This window comes from Megalops cyprinoides, chromosome 5, assembly GCF_013368585.1.
Source record: "Megalops cyprinoides isolate fMegCyp1 chromosome 5, fMegCyp1.pri, whole genome shotgun sequence".
NCBI classification, from domain to species: Eukaryota; Metazoa; Chordata; class Actinopteri; order Elopiformes; family Megalopidae; genus Megalops; species Megalops cyprinoides.
Window position 1 is genome coordinate 39447927 of NC_050587.1, and position 12857 is coordinate 39460783.

The 12857-nt window shown below is 44.4% G+C and overlaps 1 pseudogene; it reads left to right on the forward strand.

The window, feature by feature from the left end:
• Positions 1 to 6651: 6651 nt before the first annotated feature.
• LOC118778087 overlaps positions 6652 to 12857 on the forward strand; it is an 83189-nt pseudogene continuing 76983 nt past the window's right edge.

Below are 12857 nucleotides of genomic sequence, written 5' to 3' on the forward strand. Positions count from 1 at the left end.
ACACACAGACAGCCCGGGTAGCCCAGGCCTTTGAGTGGCAACTACGAGGGAGAGGGAGACAGGGGAGGTGTGAGTTGAAAAAGAAAAATTACATTAAATTTCAAATCCGACCAGAATAGTCACACACGCAACACGCTCATTGTCACTGAGGAATTTGACACCCACTCACCAGCCTGCAATATACAAACTTTACTGGATTTTTTTTTTTGTCGTTGTTCATATTGTTTCCTTTTTACTTTCCATATCTTTAATTCATTGTGTTTGTGTCTGGGTTGTGTGAGTGTGTGTATGTGTCTGTGTTGTGCGTGTGTGTGTGTGTGTGTGTATGTGTGTGTCTGTGTCTGTGTGTGTGTGTGTGTGTGTGTGTGTGTGTGTGTGTGTTTGTGTGTGTGTGTGTGTCTGGGTTGTGTGTGTGTGTGTGTGTGTGTGTGTGTGTATGTGTGTGTGTCTGTGTTGTGTGTGTGTGTGTGTGTGTGTGTGTGTGTGTGTGTGTGTGCATGCTTTTGTGTGTGTTGTAGCGGGTGTTACAAGTACAGAAAACAAGAAAACAGAGAATCGGAGGGAAAGTGCTGGAAAGACGAAAGCAATTATAAAATGATTGTCGATCTTCCTCAGCCATAATTGAATCTAAACATGCTGACAAAAGGAGGAAAAAACAGCCACTAATCAAGCCTAGGAATTTTAAAAAAAGAAAAATAAAGAATAAAGGTTGTGTTTCCATGGAGACTGGCCACATTCAACAAGTAGGCATGGAAATACTTCTGTGTTGCGCTGCCATTTTAACAGGGGAAAGAACCTTAAAATGGAACAGGAAAAAATGTCTTATGTCAATATGTAAAGGACAATATGTTTGTTTTTAAACTAGAATTTAATAAGATTTAATGAGAACATTCAAGAATGCATTGTGTTGTCAACAGTGTGTTCAAAATGACAACCCTATACTATTCAAATATTTTCAATATAATATTTATAAAAGCAAAAAAAAAACATTCAAGAAAAGAACAAAGCATCACTGCTGAATTCTGGTGCAAGCGCCAAGATGAAATCTCTCTACAATTTGCAATTTTCTCTCTACAAATTACAGTCAATACGTCATTTTGATTGAATGCAGACAGACAAAAACAGGATTTTACTGAAAAACGAAATGTCTAATTATGCAATGAAATGCAATGAAACTGTTTGAGAAGCATCAAAAGTGAATTTACCCATGTGGGAAAATTGAACATTTAAAGTTATATTGAACTGAATTGAATCGCACTGAACTAAACTGAACTGCACTGAGACATCAAAGCTGATGCCTCAGTAAATTAGTTTTGCTAAGAAGCAGAAAGAAAAATCATAAATGCTACCCTAAAACTTGTGCAGAGGTGGATTTAAAGGCAGGGGACCTGTCTTTTCTCAGTGGACCCTTGGAAAATGGAAAACCAGTTTGGCCCTGTCTGCTGCTCAAAATCAAAGTTATCCATAAGCTCACAGGGCATGTGACTGTGTGTATATGTGAGTATGTGTGGATACACATGTGTGTGCGTGTATGTGTGCATACATAATGCTTGCGTGTATGCAGGTGTGCCTGCTTTCATGTGTACATGTGTGAATGCGTGTGTGTGTGCATGGGGGTGTGTATATGTGTGTTTGTGTGGGGGGGGGGGGGTGTATATGTGTGTGTGTGTGGTTGTGTGTGCATGTGTGTATGTGGGGGGATGGGGGTGTGTTTATGTGTGCGTGTGTTTGTGTGTGGTTGTGTGTGCATGTGTGTGTGTGTGTATGGGGATGGGGTGTGTATATGTGTGCGTGTGTTTGTGTGTGGTTGTGTGTGCATGTGTGTGTGTGGAGATGGGGGTGTGTATATGTGTGCGTGTGTTTGTGTGTGGTTGTGTGAGTGTGTGTGTGTGTGTGGGGGGGGGGGGGGATGGGGGTGTGTTTATGTGTGCGTGTGTTTGTGTGTGGTTGTGTGTGCATGTGTGTGTGTGTGTATGGGGATGGGGTGTGTATATGTGTGCGTGTGTTTGTGTGTGGTTGTGTGTGCATGTGTGTGTGTGGGGATGGGGGTGTGTATATGTGTGCGTGTGTTTGTGTGTGGTTGTGTGAGTGTGCGTGTGTGTGTGTGTGTGGGGATGGGGGTGTGTATATGTGTGCGTGTGTTTGTGTGTGGTTGTGTGAGTGTGTGTGTGTGTGTGTGTGTGTGTGTGTGGGGATGGGGAGGAGCATGTGTTCACGTGTGTCTGCATGTCTGCCCTTGGCAGACAGGAACACAGATGCTGACATAGACACTCAACAGTGTCCATGGCCATCTTGTCACTTGTCCTCCACTTGATTGACACCGCTGTCGTTGTGCGTGCCTTTGATGCTTCCAGTCACAGTGCACAGTGACAAAAAGATAGTGGTTCATCTATTTATAAAAATTCTGTTTATTTGCCCTTAAGTTCACTATTTAAGGTCTGAGAGTGTGGGCTGTGGCTGGGAGAGTCCCATCCTTCAGTTTCCAAGGCGAGAGTTTGGGGTCTTCCCCAATCCAATGAAGGCTTCAGCTTCCTACTCAATGATGCAGGGTGGTCCGATGATGCGGGATGAAAGCTGTTTGTGGGAATCTTTGCATAGCTTGGGGGTTAGGCGATGTTTGCACTTGCTACCCTGAAAGCATGAGAGAGAGAGAGAGAGAGAGAGAGAGAGACAAAGAGCAGCAGTGGAGAGTGTGAGGCAGAAGGGGTGGAGGATGGCAGGGCAATTAAGCGCAGTATACAGTGGCTTTACAAGAGCAACTGATGCTACATGTGACTCCATTTAAAACATCTGGACGCCATACGTCTTAAGAACACAGCCGAGGAGCCGAGGCGAGGAAGGAGCGATAATCAGAGCGACGGAGCGGGAGGAACAGCAGGTAGTATTTTCTTGAGGGAGCGTCGCGGCTCCGCTCCGCCGGCGGACGTCTTAATAACGTCACAGGGTGTTAATTGTTTTATTCGTGTCAGCAAGATTGTCTCCGCTCGTTGGGCCCCTTCCAGAACAGCTACCATCAGCCAAATTGGCTGCTGCAGAGAGTGAGGGATATATATTCTTATTAAAAAGGAGAAGAAGGAGGAAAAAAAGCAGGGGACTGCAAGTCCATTCCATTTCGGAAATGTGCTGAACGCAGCGAAATGTTACAGCCTTCCTCGGTCATGCCCGTCTGGAGGATGAGGACGTTTCCCTGCAGTGGGCCAGCACAGCTGAGGGGGCCTTCAGAGGGAGAGAGAGACATTCTGGGGAGTAGCTGAACCGGAAAACCAGACGCGTGCTCCCAGCCTTCCCCATAAAATGCCGCACGGATGTACCTGCCGGCGTGATCTGGCGGCGGGGACCAGGAAGACAGGGTGCCGGAGCCAAATGAAAAGGGGGATTAAGGGGAAAATTGGTCATTATGGCTGCGTCTCACGGAGAAGGGACGGCAAAGTCATTCTGCGCTGGGACCCTTTCGAGGGAGGTGAACAGGACGTGGCTTCGTCCCCTGCCAGGGAAGCGAAGGAACAGTAAATCTTCCTGAAATTTCAGCAGAATGGTGCTGTCCTCGGTGTCAGTCCTTGTAGGGTTCCCAGCGCTGCTAAATCAATGTTTTGGGGCATAATGTTGTACGTCTGATCTTAAATCCTCTTGATGGGCCGGTGACATTCTACAATAGGCCAACTTTAGCCCATCTAGTCACTGTAGAGTTCAGCAAAACTACAGAATTGCAAACATACAAAATTGCATAACTGCAGATTGCCTTCAAGAGAGACCTAAAGGCTGCTGTATATTCAGCCGATACCCCATGTTGTCATGATGCACTGCCTGGGAAGGGCCCTGATAGCACTGAAATACACTCAAATCGCTTTAAAATTTCAAATTTGCCCACCTCCTACCACCTCCACCAGCCAAAAAGCAGTTGATTTTGTCCAGATGAAGGCCTACCCCTCTCCAGTCCAGGAAAAAAAAAAGAGAAAGTGGTTTTGTAATCCGTGCCTATGGTGATCACAGTTTGTAAGTCTCACATGGGTTCTGCTGGAGAATTGAATTTTTTTTTTTTTTCTTAAGAAGCTCTTAAGAAACAGAGCAAACACCAAGCACACAGAACAATCCACCGGCTGCTCGAATCCCACAGCTCACGCCCGTCTGGGAGGGTCTGTGGGCTAGCTGCTGAGCCGACTGCTCACATGGGGAATTTCAGTGCCATGATGCTACAGCGGTTGTGTAGGAGACACTACAGGTTACAATGGCATTCTATAGTTTAACCCTCCTGTTAGTGTGAAGACACTAAAATTTCATGAAACAAGCTCAAAATGCATTCCGAATTTTACATTATCAGCTCTCGTTAGGGTGGCGGTGTAGCATAGCGGTTAAGGAGCAGAACTCGTAACCGACAGGTTGCTGGTTCAATCCCCGCTAGGACACTGCTGCTGTACCCTTGGGCAGGGTACTTAATCCATAATTGCCTCAGTAAATATCCAGCTGTATAAATGGATAACATTGTAAAGAACTGTAACCTATGTAAGTTGGTTAAAAGTGTCTGCCGAATTAATAAATGTAAATGTCTTTACTAAAGCCAGCAAAATATGTGATAAAAACATGATTAGGTAGAAGCCTCTGTGTTCCAACTCAAATGACAGAGGAAAATACAGCCAATCTATGGAGGTAGGGAGAATATGAGGCCACAGTAATTAGGACATATCTTTGATTACATGTGATAGTGTAAAACCTGAATTGTTTTAAAAATATTCTACTATTTGCCATGATTGGGTAGAACCTCCAGCAGGTGAAGGTCATGCCATAAATGAGTTGTTCTGAATTGATTAAGTCTAATTGAGCTATTAATTGAATCTCCACCATCTGCTCTTAGTTAATAATTATTTGTCACAGACTTCTGGGAAGTTGGAAGTTTGTTTTACCAGTTATGAAGAAGGACCATTATCTTGATATCGAAGAAAAAAATAGGTAGGTAATTTGTTTTCCAATATAAACTTCTATCATGTCTGTTCTTTTCAAATACCTTGATCAAACATGTTATTTTTCTTTTTTTTTTTTTTGGGGGGGGGGGGGGGGGTATGATTTTAAATAATTATCTCTGATTGAGCAGTTAACTGCATGCTTACCCGGATGTGAAGCCACTCCACGTCAACCTGTTCTTAGTCACCTGTTTTGAGTTATACGTGGATAGAGGGTTTTGTGCTGCAACACATGTGAAGGCTTTTCTGTAAGTTTTATGTACTCACTTGGGCTGCTTAAACAAATTATCAGTGCAGAGGGCCATTTAGCGTTTTCATCCAAAGAAAGAACTTGTTAAACAGGAGTAGATCAACTAACTGACTACCCACTTAAGCTTGATGCAGACAAATGTCCCAAATTTGTTCAATGCACACACATATGGTAACTAAAATGACCCAATTTTATCTTTCTGTCACCTTCTTTAGGACCTCTGCCTCTCTCTCCTGCCGTGTAGGTTATTAGCAGTACATTGGTTATGATTGCTGGCATGTGTCTTGCTGGCACGGCCCACTGCATTGTATCAGAGACATGAACTGAAGTGGCCATTATCCGTAATTAGTCCTGTGGTAAAGGGCGGTGGTAGACAGCCGAATTAAAAATGATGGTACCGACCCTGGCTGCGCGCAACCTTTGTTTATTTACGGAACTCCTCAGAAGACTGTGAGGGAAAGCGCGGCGCGGTCACTGCGCCACGGCGAAGCCAGCGCTGTTTTCCCGGTGTTTAAAGATGACGCCGGGCCTCCGCCTTGGGCGCATGAGGCCGGCTCATTACGGTACCTGCAGGTAGCCCACCGTGCGAACGCGCCACGCATCATTACACAGTCTCAGTTCTCTGTGCGCGTTACTCCTCCCCCCGTGACTTCCGTTACTGTAAAGGTAGTAGACGCTAATTGCACTGAACGGACAGTCTCTGTTTGGGCTATTTCATATGATACTGTAACATTATGTGGTGCTTGTCTTTGATGTTGGATAACTATAATACCAGGACAGGGATCGGTGTGGGGCGGGAGCGTTGAGGCACTGGGAATTGTGTAGATTCAAAGAAGTATGGTAGAGCAGGGGTGTCCAAACCTCTCCTGGAGGGCCACTTGTCTTGCATGTTTTAGATCTCTCCCTGCTCCAACACAGCTGATTCAAATGATCAATTCGTTACGAACTCCTGATGCTACTGAATAACAAACTGATCATTTGAATCAGCTGTGTTGGAGCAGGGAGAGATCTAAAACATGCAAGACAAGTGGCCCTCCAGGAGAGGTTTGGACACCCCTGTGGTACAGTGATTATTGGGGGAAAAAATCTATTCAACCATAACCGTCTCAACCGTTTCAAGGGTCTTTCTCTTTCACAAACGTAATAAAAAGCGCATCTTAAAGGCATTCTTAAAGGCTTTTTTAATGTTTACTGATATTATAGTCGGGATACTAAAGAGTATAATGGAATATGTTGGAGTAAAACTACCAGTAATGTAAAGCATAACTTATAACATGATATGTACAGTAGCAGTGGAGAGACGCAAAATGCTTGTCACCGTGTCGTTCCCTTTCTCGCCAGAGGAGGGCGTTCAGGTTCCCCCTCGGTGAAGTTGCCGTTAAAGAGACGGGCGTGATATTGTACCCACTCAACCGCCTGCTGCACTTCTGTGTTATTTGGAACTACGAGACGGTGAGAGACAAGTGGAGGAGAAAGAGCACCGCATTTCTTCTACCAGAGTTATTTCCTTAAGAACGCTGTAGTACCGAGCGAATCTCTTGTTCTTTCTGGTCGTCTGACTAGTTTCATCTCCGCTGACAGTGGAATGCAAACTCCCAGTCAAGATACTGTGGGCTCGTTTAAAGCGTTTGGAACACCTTTATGCAGAGGAGGTTCCGTTAATTGACGCTATCATCTATTAAAATTTATTGAGGGGGGAAAAAAATAAGAAAAAAAAAGAAAGAAAAGGGGCACCTACGCAGTATGGCATTATGGATGGATGGAATAAAACCGGAACGTTCCGTGCTGGTTCTCTAAACTTTCTCATGATTGTTATTTTGGATTTACATTAGTTGTTCGTTTCGGGAAATATCTGGGGTGTTTGGCGTTCTTCATTCAAATTATACCTATAAAAATAACGGTAGCCCTTCTTTCATGGAAATTATTCGAATGGATCCTGGTGAGAAATCGGGATTTTCCCCCCGCACTTCATTAAGACAAGTGAGGCATGATACACGGCTGGACTGAGGGATTTAACGGCGGATACGCGGTTGCAGGAGTCGCGCAGCGGCGGGCAGGTGTGCTTCGGGGTTCGGCGGCTGCGCGAGGTGCTCGGTAGAGGAACAGAACGGAGAGCACGAGTCATGCGGGCTCGGGAGGCACGCGCTAGAATGCTCTAAACCTGTGGACCCGAGCCGACAAGTACGCGGATATGGGTACGTTATGTTATGTATGAATTGCAGCTGTATGTATGCATGCACTCTTTTTGTTATATGAAAACCTAGGCGGGTAGAGTTTGAGATTGTGCCAGAGTTATTGGGTAAATGCTCAGTTTGATCTCACCGGGAAAAATGCATTACTCAACTTGTTGTTGCAGTGATCCATCAGATCGTTTGTAAGCAGGCTTCTTCATTTGCTTATTTAATTGTTATTTTTACTTTATAATTACTGTAGTGTATTGCATATATCTGTAGGTGCGAGTCCTCCGTATCCGTCGGACTGCATAATGAGTTGGGTTGTGTGTGTTTTTTTCCATCTTGGTGGTTATGCAGTAAAGGCAGTATTTGGGAAAAAAAAATCATGCACATTACTGATACCGACATGCAGAGCCAATTTTGCTTTCAGTTATTGAAAGCGCAGCTGGCGTTTAATGTCCAAACACCTCCGTCGGCAAGCGCAGTCTGGCGTTATCGGTGACATTTTGGGTCGCAGTCCGCTCTTCTTTGAATGGCATGCAGAACAGAATGGAGCGGAACCATTGACTGGGACAGGAATGCTAATCAGGGTTAATGCTGGAAGCTGGGCAACTTTTCCAAGTGTGGCCTTGCATAATTATCCATCGGATGGGGGTCTGTTGGGGTGTCGCGAAATGGGAAAATGTGCTGGCGAGAAACAGGCGCGCGCGCACGCTCGCACGCAGACACACGCGCGCGCATGCACACAATCTTTGCTGTTTTACATGCTGTTAATTTTGACGTATCTGCTCACAGCAATTGCCCCCGTTTAGGTGTCTTTTAGTCAGAGAATTAGAGGCCAGTGACAAGCATTTCGATGCGACTTGGCAACTCTGCGAGGTTTGATGAGTGAATTTAGGAACAAGAAGTGGTGTGTGTGTGTGTGTGTGTGTGTGTGTGTGTGGTTGCGTGCGCTCGTGTGTGTGTGTGTGTGTGTTTTCCCCTAGCATATACAGTTAGTTCGTAGGTGTAACCATTTCAAATGTTAAGTGAGCTTGTGGGTGTGGGATGTGTCTGTGTGAAATGTATATGCATCTTTGGCGTTGCATCTGTTCGCCCACAATAATAGTAAAATCTATATTGACAATTTCGCATACACAAATTACGTAACAAAGTAGTGTTCATTTCAGATGTGGCGATTAATCGCAGTGTTACACGGCGTATCGATTTATTCGACTGAAAAGCCTATCATTGTGATTTAAAAATTGCAGAGGACTTCAGCTCGAATGGACCGCACGTTCTAGAATGCTGGCATCGTTATAATGCGAAAGCTGTCTGCTATAGGGCTTTAGGTCACCAGCCGAATTAATGAGAGCTGATAACAAAAGCAAAATTGGTGTTTGCACAGTCGACCCCTTCATTTTTTTTATAGTAGGCTACTTGTTTCAGACGTTGCCTGCAGCGTGTGGTGCGCAATTACTGTGTGAGGGGAAAGGTTTGCAACAGTTATCGGAAATGTTTGCTACTACTGTAGGTTTGATATTCTACCTGGATTATGTATCACTCACTTCTACGGTGCACTGAATTATGTGCGAATTCTGTGACGCATGGTTTTGACAAGGATCCTGCCTTTAAATCATTGTTCTTTAAGAGTCTAGGTCCGTGGCATTCCCACTGAACCGCCGCTTACGCTAAAAGATAGGGTGCAGTATTGCCCACGAAGATATTACTGTAATTGATTAGCCTATACGCTAACCCGTAGTGGAGAGCGCATTTTACAGATATGTGACCGTCCTTACTGCACTACATTCGTAGCTGGAGGTTCTGTCGAGATTTATCGCTTTTGAAAAGATTAAGCATGTGTGCGTGACTCTGCGGCAGTGTGAGGTGTTCTGGATTTTGCGGAAAAAATGACAGACAGCCAAGCAATAAGAGGACGCATTTCGATGTATGAGGGACCCCCCCCCCCGATTCACACGCGCGCACACACACACACTTGTCCGTGTCGTAAGCCATGTGTTGCTTTAAACAAGATTTCTCCCCATTTACTTTATGATTTGTCCCACTAACATTTAAAGCCACCATTTGGGCAGCTGAACATAACTGTGATTATGCAAGCAGATTGATATCCCGACAAGAGTAAAAAAAACTCAGATCAGTAAGGTTAAATATGATTTGCAAAAGCATATATGATAAGGAGAATTCCAGTTCAACTTATAAACCAATTAAAATGCATCACTTGATGATGTTGATGGTGAAAAAAAAAATGAATGACAGTATTAGGTGAATCTATCTGTTTTCCTTTCTGTCTCTGTCTGTCCATCTGTCAAAAACCAAAACAGTTCAAAATAAGTCATGCAGCCCAGTGAATTCAGGAAATCAGCCATTTCAGGACAGCACTGAGCCGGTACAATTAGTCCATATAAATTAGTTATCCCTGATGGAACCCGGGAAAGCTGTATAGTGCAATAAATTAGCAAAAGGCCTTTCATGGCAAATTGTCCAGCATCCCTCTTGGGGGAGTTTATTTGCAGCACTGTGCGACGGTAGATTGAACCCGAGGTCAGGATATCAGTGGCGTGGAAGTGGCAGAAAGCAAAAGGCAAACCATGGAATGCAGCTTCTGTTACGGGGAAACTCTCCCAGAGAGCAGAGCTCAGGAAACTTTAGCACAGTGAATCTGATCAGCTGTATGAAGGTGTGTCACCCCACTCAGCATCTGGAAAAGTTAAATATGGCCCAGGAGCAAAGTGCAACCACGTATTCTTAAAAAAAATGGGGATATATATATATATATATATATATATATATATATATATATATATATATATATATATATAATATCAAAGCTATATGTGAACTGAAGTGCTGTTATTATATTGCAGCAACCCAGAGGCCAATGAAAAGGCTAAAAATGGAATTATATTTCACTGGACAGTCAGCTGGGTGCCGGGAAGGTGATACTGCTGCTATCGAGCCTTATTGAGTATGTTAAATCCAGCATTACTCTGCAGCAGGTAGCATGTCTGAGCTTCTGTTACACTAGCACTACACAGCGTCAGCCTTACTCATCCATTCAGTTGCAGGTGGAGTGTCACATTTAACCGCGCGGCGGATTGGAGGCGGAGTTCAAACTGCAAACGGCAGGTCTGTGCACTCGTTAGAATCTGAGTCATAGCCAGGGCCATTTCAGACGCACTCCACACGGCGGGTCTGAGGCACGGAGCACGTACAGGGAGTCTTCTTTACAAATGCGGACTCTCCTCTTGGTAAATGCATTCAAATGCCAGGTTGCTAGGAGAACGTCACAGAATGGACTATGGTATGAGACTAAAGAAATCGACCTGGCCATTCACTTTCACTGTGTTTGAGAGGGCAGGTTGGTCTTCAACACTCTGATGGTGTCTGCTTCTACAAAAAAAATCCAGGTACGCCCTTCTACCAATTAATAACCCTCCTTTTGAAAGAAAACACTGTCTACTGTTAGTGTGAAAATTACCTTTAATTGATTTCCACCTTTGCCCTCTTGTTCTGCTGACAGAATTCATCTTGAAATAGTTTTTGTAATCCACATTTTTAATCCCTTTTATAAAATTAAAACCTCTACTCATAGACGGCACTGTATAATGTTAATATGGCCTCCTTTGATTTATACTCATTTATTTTTTGCTATGCATATCCCAGCATCCTATTCACATTTTTACTGCTTTCACACAATGGCCAAATGCAGATAGGTCTGGGTCAGCTATTACATCTAGATCCTTTCATAGTGTGAATGTGTCTCTTTTATGATAGGTTAAGTTATATATAATGGTGTCTGCTGGCTTTTACCATTCCCATCAATCCACTGCACAATGAACTGGTTATGAGGTAGGTAGAGAGTTAAAACTATGAATCACATGAATTTGTTTCAATTCAGGCATGGCGTGGTTATGGCCCGTGTCCCTCTGGCATAGATTCTGTGGCACTAGCCTTGCTTGGAAAGTCCTTCAGCTATGTCGTCACACAGTGATGGAAATAAATGCTTTGATTTTATGTGTTTTCCCATTTATGCTGCCCTGTTTTGGAGTCACGCATTGTGTGTTAGGGTCGCCTCTGCACCTGCGCAGGAGTTGTGAAGTGAGATGACTGTAACCCTCCGAAACACCCCGTCACAGCCAATGGCTCTGTGTTTTGCACTGCAAGTCACCCAGCACACGAGAGTGAAGCGGGCGCCAATTGGAGGATAGGCACTGTTCCAGTAATGACGTCAGAGCAAATCACAGATGCCTGGTGATCTCAGGCTGCCTGGGATGGGTGAAACGGGGAAGCCCTAGCTGAACACCTGTCCCCTGGCAGAACTAAGCCAATTCATTTGGCTACTGCTGGCAGAAAAAACAGCCAGTTGCGGGTCCATAGCTGCAGGGCTCAGCCTGCAGTCAAGATGATAGCATTACTGATTGAACCACTCAGAAGCCTCCAATTAATACCTTCTAAGAAGAGGAGGCTGTACTGAAACATCATTCTCAGTGTGGATATTGGCAGTTGTTATTTATCACCCATCTGAAATTGGCATTGGCCCAGATGTTTGTCCATTGGTTCACTCCTCATAATTGCTGACTGAATTAAACATAATTACTATTATTGTTGTTGTTGTTACACAGGTGTTGCATTTTATGTTACATTTCCCAACACTACAGTAGAATAAAATTATGCCTTTCCACAGTATGTTTCATTGCAGGTATGGATAAATTCGTAGAAACTCAAAAAAGTCTTACAAAAAAGACTGGAAAAAACATTTGCTAAAACTGTCCAGACTGGGGGGAGGAAGCAGGTAGGTTTAGAGTGAATTAAAGCCTTGTTATTGGTTCCAGTTCAGATAATATGAAATAATCCACGGTTTGGGGGGGATTAAACGAACAAGATAACCCGCCTCTTGTGCGCAGAGGAGTCACGGAGGGCTTGATATGGGATTAGAAGTTCTTTCAGGTAAAGCTGGAGGAAGATTGTCTAACACCTTCTAAGTCTAGACTCTGGAGTAATATGATGCAATCAATCTGGTACTTCAGCAGCATCCAGTAAAGTGACACTCAGTATGGTCCAATCTTTTTTATTTATTTTTTTATGTACCTGCTATACCTGTCTGCGGTTGTTGTGGCGCTGTTAGGTCATCATTTTGGCTCCCTGACATTGGCATTGTAATAGCCCCATTTTGATAAAAAGAGATGTTGGAATCGATTTTCCAGAGCTGTTCCTGAGAGCGTGGAGGGACTGCATTTTGGCTGAAGTTCACACGCGGGAAACACCTGTCCTCTGACAAGGCGTCGCCCGGGGGTTCTCCCGGCTATCTGTAACACGCGTCTGCTCTTACTCTGCTGGCGGTAACAGAGCCACATGTGTGAAGTGTTGGCGTTGGTGCGTGATCTCCGTCCTCCCTTGGCTTCGTGCTAGAGGTGTCGTCAGAGCCCCAACAGCCCTTCCAGAAAGCTCATACATCACATTATTGGCATTTAGTAGAGG